The sequence below is a fragment of the Ailuropoda melanoleuca genome, unplaced genomic scaffold (genome assembly GCF_002007445.2).
Source record: "Ailuropoda melanoleuca isolate Jingjing unplaced genomic scaffold, ASM200744v2 unplaced-scaffold4548, whole genome shotgun sequence".
In the NCBI taxonomy this organism is placed as follows: domain Eukaryota; kingdom Metazoa; phylum Chordata; class Mammalia; order Carnivora; family Ursidae; genus Ailuropoda; species Ailuropoda melanoleuca.
Genome location: NW_023217703.1, coordinates 159,150 through 168,193, shown reverse-complemented (window position 1 = coordinate 168,193; position 9,044 = coordinate 159,150). Strand labels below are relative to the sequence as shown.

General features: G+C 44.3%; 1 long non-coding RNA gene across 1 annotated transcript in view; it reads right to left on the bottom strand.

The window, feature by feature from the left end:
• Positions 1 to 131: 131 nt before the first annotated feature.
• Positions 132 to 9,044, bottom strand: part of LOC117799234 — a 10,664-nt gene continuing 1,751 nt past the window's right edge. The window contains exons 2-3 of the long non-coding RNA XR_004622954.1: positions 6,162 to 6,224; positions 132 to 214 (exon numbers count right to left, since the gene is read on the bottom strand). This is a non-coding gene — a long non-coding RNA (uncharacterized LOC117799234). The remainder of the gene's footprint in view (positions 215 to 6,161; positions 6,225 to 9,044) is intronic.

Sequence of the window (9,044 nt, the reverse complement as noted above, 5' to 3'; positions counted from 1 at the left end):
CACACAGTTTACAACCTCCCCTCCCAACACCCCAAGAAAATGGTACCTCACGTCTAAAAACTACACTGTCATGTTGTCATAGCTGAACTCACTTCAAAAAGAGGAAACTGAATTAAGAAACATTTCTCTCAGGCAAAGACAGCCAAGCTTAACCTGGATGTGTTGGGCCACAGTGCTTTCTTGCTAAGGTCCTCCACCACACACTTGGTACACTCTAAAAGGGCACAAAGTAAGTGTCAGTCCATTGTTGGTCCTACTCGGGAATTACTGTGTGATCACTGTTGATATGGACACGGGACAAGACTCTATGGGAGTGACTGGTTAAGAAGCATGGGCTGAGCTGCTGCTGGGCCATTCTCCTTGGTGGGTGAGGAAAAGCAAACAAGAGGATGAGGAAACGAAGGAGAAACAGACCTTTGACTTTCTAGCTTAAGGCAACCTGGTCGATGTGAGTCAGTTAGTCTACAAATAGGTCGCCTGCTTGCACACTGTGCTGTCGTGCGGGGGCCCGACCTCTCCCTCTGCCCATAGTGAAGTCTCTCTATTTGTTCTGCCAGGATGAATCTCCTCCAACTGGCCATCCAAATGGGAGACTGACTAGAGGACACAGAGTATCTTCCCACCCTCGGTGCTCTATCTCATGAATGACTCAGCTCTGCTTGACTTGAACGACAGAACAGTGGAGATGGATGTGGTTGGTTAAACAACATGCAGTTGCCAATGTCAAGATTTGATTCCTTCTGATGGTTGAGTAATTTACAGTGTATCTTTAATACTAACTGAGGGCTGCTGAAGGGGGGTGGTGAGGGATATGGTTGGTTTAACAACATGCACTTGCCAATGACAAGTTTTGAGTCCTTCAACAGTTGAGTAAAAAAAAAAAAAAAAAAGTATATCTAGAGAACACACTGAGGCTGCTGAAGTGGGGGGATGGGGTAATTGCTTGATGGGCCTTAAGGAGGGCACTTGATGGAATGACAACTGGCTGTTACCGCAACAGATGAACCACTAAGTTCTACCCCTGAAAATAATACAGTATGTGTTGCCTAATTTGAATTTAAATTAAAAAAAAGAAAAACCTGCAGTTGGATATTGGAGAGCCCCCTTCTTCATGGAAGGAGATGCAGAGAAGAGAAGCAGCAAAGAAGGGAGAAACAGAGTCCTGGCTTTGCCATGGAAGGCAAAGGTACACCTGAAATGAATGGAATATGGTGTGTCAACTCAACAACTTCCATTNTGGTTGAGTAATTTACAGTGTATCTTTAATACTAACTGAGGGCTGCTGAAGGGGGGTGGTGAGGGATATGGTTGGTTTAACAACATGCACTTGCCAATGACAAGTTTTGAGTCCTTCAACAGTTGAGTATTTTTTTTTTTTTTTTTGTATATCTAGAGAACACACTGAGGCTGCTGAAGTGGGGGGATGGGGTAATTGCTTGATGGGCCTTAAGGAGGGCACTTGATGGAATGACAACTGGCTGTTACCGCAACAGATGAACCACTAAGTTCTACCCCTGAAAATAATACAGTATGTGTTGCCTAATTTGAATTTAAATTAAAAAAAAGAAAAACCTGCAGTTGGATATTGGAGAGCCCCCTTCTTCATGGAAGGAGATGCAGAGAAGAGAAGCAGCAAAGAAGGGAGAAACAGAGTCCTGGCTTTGCCATGGAAGGCAAAGGTACACCTGAAATGAATGGAATATGGTGTGTCAACTCAACTACTTCCATTAAAAAATAATAATAATAATGAAAAATAAAGACACCCTAAAGACAGAAGATAGTCCAAAAATTTAAAAATATGAAATAAATAAAAGTAACTTCATTAATCTCATGGTATTTTTCCGTCCAGTGTGTGTCTCATGTATGTGTTCACTGAGTCGGTGGCTCTCCATGCTAGCAGTAGTCATCCACTAATGGGATGGTCCTTTACAGTGGGAGGCCTGGGTTACCCCCGACGCCCTCTACCCCAGTTCTATAAGAGAGGTGCAGGAAGAAGAGTGGACCCTGGGTTAGTAACCAAATGTTACTTTGAGTTCTTATTTGTCCTTGTTGCTTGGGTGTGTCATTGCCAGCACTGGAGGCTTTCTGGGGCTCAGGGGGATCATGCAATCCAAGAGCACTAAACTATCTCTTGATTCCCGTTTGGGGCCAGCCGCTGAGAAGTGACCCAACACTGAGAGAGATTTACCAGGTTTTTCAATGCTGTGCCTCCCCGTCTCAAAATCTGTGAGCTGGACAGACAGTTTGGACCTTCTGTGTGCTTTTCACACTAAGGGCTAAGCCCAAGTCCGCCCTCCATGTGTTCACTGAGGCCACCTCATAAGGGTAGACAGTACTTGGGATCTCCATAGATTCATGCAGTTCAGATATATACACAGGCCTTGGAAAGATCCTGCATGGTTTCTGTTAAACCCATGGCTCAGAGCTATGCTTGTCAGTGTCTTAAGTGCAGTTCAGTATCTCAGAGTAGTAGCATGGGCCCAGCCATCTGGGTTCACATGTTGGCATGTCCACTTAAGAGCTTGTGTGCTTGGGTGCATTCAGCTCCGTGCCTCAGTTTCTCCATCTGAAGAGTGCCCTTAGCAAGCAAAGTACTGCATTGGTGGTGAGGGTTGAATGGTTAGTGTAAGTAAAGCATGCCATGGAAATGCTCAGGAAGGTTCGTTGGAGGTGAAATGTCTCGTCTGAGATGCCATAACTTCACAAAACTCAGAGCTGCAGTCAAACTCTGCTGTCCAAGCTCCCAGGCCAGTGCTTTCTCCATGACACACACCTGCTTCATCTAAAAAGGACTCCTTTACGTTAAGCCAGACTCGGTGTTTAAGGAGTCACATAAAGGTCTCAGAAATGCTTTTGCTGACTGCCTGAGCACACACTAAGTGGCCATTTCCCAAAATAATGTGCATGATGCTTCCAGAATGAATTTGTTGCCTGACCTCACAGATATCTGGTCAAACAAAACGAACACCAGTTTCCTGGTGAGAGAGAGGGCTTATGTACATAACATACTTGTGTTCTACAACGTGTGAAACTCTATCATCTTGTGTGATTTCCTCCTCCTCCTATCATCTTGTGTGATTTCCTCCTCCTCCAACACCTCAATCTAAGAGCTGTTGCCCAGTCATGCGAATGACCAGAGCTTCGCCTTTGAACAGCGTGCTGGACGCAGACTCAGGGGACCTGACCTGTGCATTACCTCACAACCACATGAATAGAGGCTCCTGTTTTTCTAAAGCTAGAGCTCTATGTGCACAAGGATGCAATTGTCTACATAGAGAAATTCATGTCTCTTCATCTCAAACTTTAACTTTTTTTTTCTATGTTACTAACTCCCTATGTACATGCGTATCTATCCCTCTCTGTCAATGGGTTTCTTGGTCTGTCATGGTGTGTGAAAGGCTGGATACTCAATGGATATATGTAAAAACACATATATTCTTTATTTTCACTAGTCCATACCTCTGGGAGGGTAACACATTGAGTGAAAGCATATGGCTGATATTTCTGTAAACCTCTAACTTAGGATAACAGCCAGTGTAAGAGGTGGAATGTCAAAGAAAACGTGTGTTTTGCTACATAAGCTGACATCTAGACACAGGCATCTCGGCTGTTTTTGGAGACCTGGTTATATGAATGGAAGCAGCGTGTGCCCAAATATCTTGAAGTCAAGACACATTTCAGGAGAAGGGAGATGGAAGGCACATGAAGACAAAAGTAGAGGGCTCCACATGCAAGGACCATGGAAATCACTGTCCACCCTACGAACAAGAAAAAGCCTGAAGACACTGAAAAATCGACCAGTCTCTGGGATACATGGAGAGGGGTGGACACAGGACAAACCATGGCCCTGAGGAGACAGGATAGGGAACACAGGGAATCCAGGTTTCCTGGAGCACAGACTCTCTAGCAGAATATACTGTTTCTCCAGCTTACCTGGAATATTCAGCAAGAGACCCCATGCTGGGCCATAAAACACACCCCAACACATTTCAAAGAGTAGAAGCAATACAACAGCTGCTCTCCAACCTCTATGAAATTAAACTAGAGCTCAACCACAGCAAGAAATCTTGGGAAATCCCCAAAGAGCTGGAGATTTAAAAAATGGTCAAAGAGGAAGTTTCAAGAGAAGCTTGAAAAGATTTTGAACTAAACGAAATGAAAATACACGTTGACAAAAATGTATGCGAAGGCAGTGCTTGGGTGATTTATACTACTGAATGTCATCGTGTTGGAAAGTAAGAAAGATTCAAAGTGAATAGGCTTCCTCCTTAGAAAACAAGGAAAAAAGAGTCATGTCATATAAAGCAAGTAAGAAAAAAAAGTAATATAATTGCAGATACCAATGAAATGAAACACAAAACACTCTCAAACAAAATCAACCAAACCAAGACAAAAGCTGGTTCTTTGTAAACATCAGTAAAATGGATAAAGCTCTAGCGTGACTAACCATGAAGAAAGAGGGAAGACACACATTAATATCAGATGAAAGAGGAGACGTCATGTTGAAAGGATTCTAAAGGAATACATGGAAAAATTCTAGGATTCCTGAAAAGAAATNATTCTAGGATTCCTGAAAGGAAAGAGGCCAATTCCTTCAAAGTCACAAAACTACCAAAACCCACTGAAAGGAAATAGATGATCTGAACCAGGCATGTATCAAAGGCATTTAACCAATAGTTAATACATTTCCCAGAAAGGAAGAGCCAGCCCCAGATGGTTTGACCTGTGAGTTCTATCAAATCTTACAAAGCAAAACACAGTCTTGTGGTGTCATCCAGCCATCTCACTCCTAGGTATTTACCCAGTTGAGTTGAAAACTGTGTCCACATGAAAACTGGCCCAGGAGTGCTTCTATCGGCTTGATTTATGAACACCAAATCTAGAGGCGACTAAGCTGTCCTACACTAGGTGAACGGAGAAACAACCGGCAATACACCTTTACAATGCAATACGATTCAGTAATAAACATAGCTGAGCTACCGGAGCACATAGCTGGCTCACTCAATTAAGCATCCAACTCTTGATTTTGGCTCAGGTCATGATCTCAGGGGCACGATATCAAGCCCCACGTCAGACGGGTTCCCTGCTGAGCGTGGAGGCTGCTGAAGATTCTCTCTCCCTCTTCCTCTGCCCCTCCCCACACACTTTCACTCTCTCTCTCAAACAATAATAAAAAGGAGATTAAAAAAATAATTGAACTATCAAGTCACAAAAAGACATTGTCGAATGTGAACTGTATAGATAAAAGTGAAAGAAGTCAGTCTGGAAAAGCAACATGCTTTACAGTTCCAACTAGATGACATTCTGGAGAAAGGAAAGCTATAGAGATGACAAAAGGTCAATGGTTGTTAAGATTTCTAGAGAAAGTGCAAAGGCATGAATAGGTTAAACACAGGATTTTCAAGGCAGTGAAGTTACTCTGTACATGGTGGATACACGACTTTACGCATTTGTCAAAACCCATACTCCCACACAACACAGAGCAGACCCTCCTAGCAATGCTGGCCTTCAATGAGTATTAATATCGCTACACTGGTTTGTGATCCATATCATGTGTTCCACACTGATGAAGCTTCGAAAGATTGTGGAAATTGTGCGCCAAGAGATAAGGGTGATAGGGAAATTTTTTATATTATCTCCTCAATTACTATCTTAATCTAAACCTTTTCGAAGTAATAACATCTTTTCATTAAAAATAATAAAAGATCTATTTTTCCTAATATTTAATAACAGACTAATGTCCATTCGTTAGCTTCACTATACCTACCATGAAATGTGAAGAGACTTGTGTTGCAAATGCCATCTGACTACTGTGGCTATAAACTAATGAGTGACCAGCTGAATTAAAATTTTCACACGTGAAACAAAAATAATATAGCTTGTCATTTTTGTCTTAAGTATGGGACACTGAAAACTAGTGTAATAATTCTTCTTCTTCTTTTTTCTTTTAGAGACAAAGAGGGAGTGTGAGCAGGGGAGGGGCATAGGGAAAGGGAGAGAGAATCTGAAGCAGGCTCCATACCCAGCATGGAGCCCAGCACAGGGCTCAATCTCATGTCCCTGACATCATGACTTGGGCCAAAATCAAGAGTTGGACACCACCCAGGTGCCCCTAGAATAATTATTCTTGAATCAACTTCATGAATGAATTTCCACGGTACCTTCAATAGGGTGAGAAGTGGGGTGAACCTTCAGCTTTATTCTCCTGGCCAGCTTCCGGAGACCTAGAGAAAATATGGATTTTTTTTTCACTTTATTTTTTGTTTTCTCAGAGACCGTGGGAAATGCATGACAACAGAAAGAGGTGTTGACATCTTGCTATCAGAAGACCATAGAAAGAGGAGTGATAAGTTCATCAGAGTCCAAACTTTTGATCCCATGGTTCATCATTTGCCTAGCAAAGCCACCTGAGTCAGGGCTTTAGGAAGGTCTTAGGGTTCATATAGCCTTCAAATACCCCACAGAGAATGTAAACTGATGCAGTCACTATAAAAACACAATACAGGACTTCATCAAAAAAATTCACAAAAGAACTACCATTACACCCAGCAATCCCACTCTTGGATAAGAAATCCATTTGAATTCAAGACTAGTTTTCAGAGAAATATCTGCCCATGTTCGGCAGCACTATTTACCAAAGCCAAGCTATAGAAACAACTTAATGTTGAGTGGGGGAGGCGGGACAGGGATGGAGTTGGTTCCTTGGGGTGAAAGGTCTCAGAACACCTGACACCTGTCCAGACACCTGAGATCAAGCTCTGAAGCCCTGAACCAGGGCTCCCTCATCTCTTTCTCATATCCTCCAGCCCCGAGCTGTCTGTGGGAGACACTGGATGCCCTGGGGGAGGTGCCTGAGCCAACAGCAAAGTCCAAATCCTAGCTCACCTTCACACATCTAGGTTTCAACCCCTGACCAAGAACACAGTGCAGATGCCCCTTGACAAACCCCTCTGAAGGGCCAGGGGAAGCCCAACTGTGGCCATCCTTCCACAGCATTCACCCTACTAGCTCTCTGACGTGGAGCCTTCCCCAGGACCAGTTGAACACCCTCAGGGCCAGTGGTCTGCGGGGCTCCCAAGCTGATTCAGAACCGAGGACTTTCCAAACTAATTGTCACATGACAGCTCTACCAAGAATTAGCTTCCCTTCAACTGACCAACCCTGGCTGAGCAGTTCCTGTGAATTAACTGGGAAAATGGCCACCTGGGCTAGTGCTTTGCTGGTTTAATAAATTAAGCCTATGACCTCTAGTATCTCACTGGTATTGATCTAAGTAAGTCTCCAAACTGCCTGGGCTAAGGCCTGGCTAAGTGGGAATTGAGACTGCACTGGCTCTGAATGTGCACCTTCCCTGTTCCTTCATNCTCCTCATCCTTCTCTAGACCCTGCAGTGGCAGGGGACCAAGCCCTACCTCCTTTGAGAGGGACCCCTCAGGGGCGCCTGTGTGGCTCAGTGGGTCACGTGTCTGACCTGGCTCAGGTCATGATCTCAGGGTCCTGGGATCGAGCTGGGCCTCTGTTTCTGCACTCAGCTTGGTGTCTGCTTGTCCCTCTTCTCCCCCCCAACATACCCCTTACTCACCACTTCTGCTCTCTCATTCTCTCTCAAATAAACTCTTTTAAAAAAAAATCAGGGAATATACAAAGGACACATAGAGAGGGACCCTTCCATACCCACACCCTGGAGAAGCTCCCCCGTCACAACTCACCGTAAGGATCACCCAGACCTGCTTTTGCATTTAAATCTATCATCTGCTGTATACTGTTTTGCACGTGATAATAAGCAACCTTTTATTGAGAGACTTAGATTCAGATCTAAGCACGACTTTCTGTTGCATTTCATCTCACATCCTTTGTGAGGAAGCTCATCAATTGTTGACGATTTGTCAATAATGAAGTTCTATCATTGAAAACCAAGCACCATTATTCATTTGATGCTGTTTGACTTCTAGTCTCGCTTTGCAAGGCTATGTGTATATAGTCATGAATCATGGCCTCTCTCCATGCTTGCACTTACTAGCCAACAATGGGAGAGCTCTGGAAGGAGCAAAGGCCCCCACTGGAGCATGGACACTCCCTGGCCCAGCTGGACAAGCGCATCCAAACAAGGATGATGGACAGCAGGCTGTTACGAGTGTTTGAGTTCTTGTTGGTCACTGTCCCGAAAGTGTGTAGTTCATGGCATTCAAGCATTTTTTTAGGGCTCATGGGGAGAATGTTATCAAATCTACAACACTATGCCCCCGATTCTTTCTCTCTGTTTTTAAAATGGGCTCCATGCCCAACATGGAGACTGAAACCACGACACTGAGATCAAGTCAAATGCTCCACTGGCAGAGCCACCCAGGCACCGCCCAGCATGCTCCCTATTCTTATTTTATTTGTGCCATGCCCTGAAGAGTGACCATGCCATGACACTGATTGGCCAGGCACTGACCAGCTCTGGACAGAAGGTTAATTATGAACTGGTTCTTTGAGTCTTATTTTTCCTTGTCCCAGGAGTGTCCCTAAGCTCACAGGATTTCAGCATGACTAGGGCTTACTCATACTGACAATGCCATCAAATACCATGAAAGGGTCTCCTCCATCCTGACCAGATTGAGGTCAGGTGTGGAGGAGTAGCCCAGCGTTCAAACAGAGTTTGGCTGGCTTGTCCTAAATGGTGCCTCCAAACTCTCAGAATCTTTGAACTGAACACAAGCATGGTTTCAAACAGACCAGGCTTCCTATGTCCTTTTCAGATGAATGACTATGGCAAGATCTGGACTTCTATGGCTCAAGAGCTTCCCTGGGCTATGTGACCCCCGAGCTGACCTCATAATGACAAACAGTGTTTGGGATTCCCCTTGGCTCAGGGAATTCCTGACATCCATGCAGATCCTAAAGCTTCTTTGCACAGTAACTACTAATCCCATGGCTGAGTCATAAGTGCAGTTCAGTTCAGTAATTAGAGCACGAGCACTGGACTGCAGGCCTGGGTTCACCTCCTGGCTCCTTTACTTAGAGGAGTTCATGAACCTGGTCACATTCATCTCTGTGCCTCC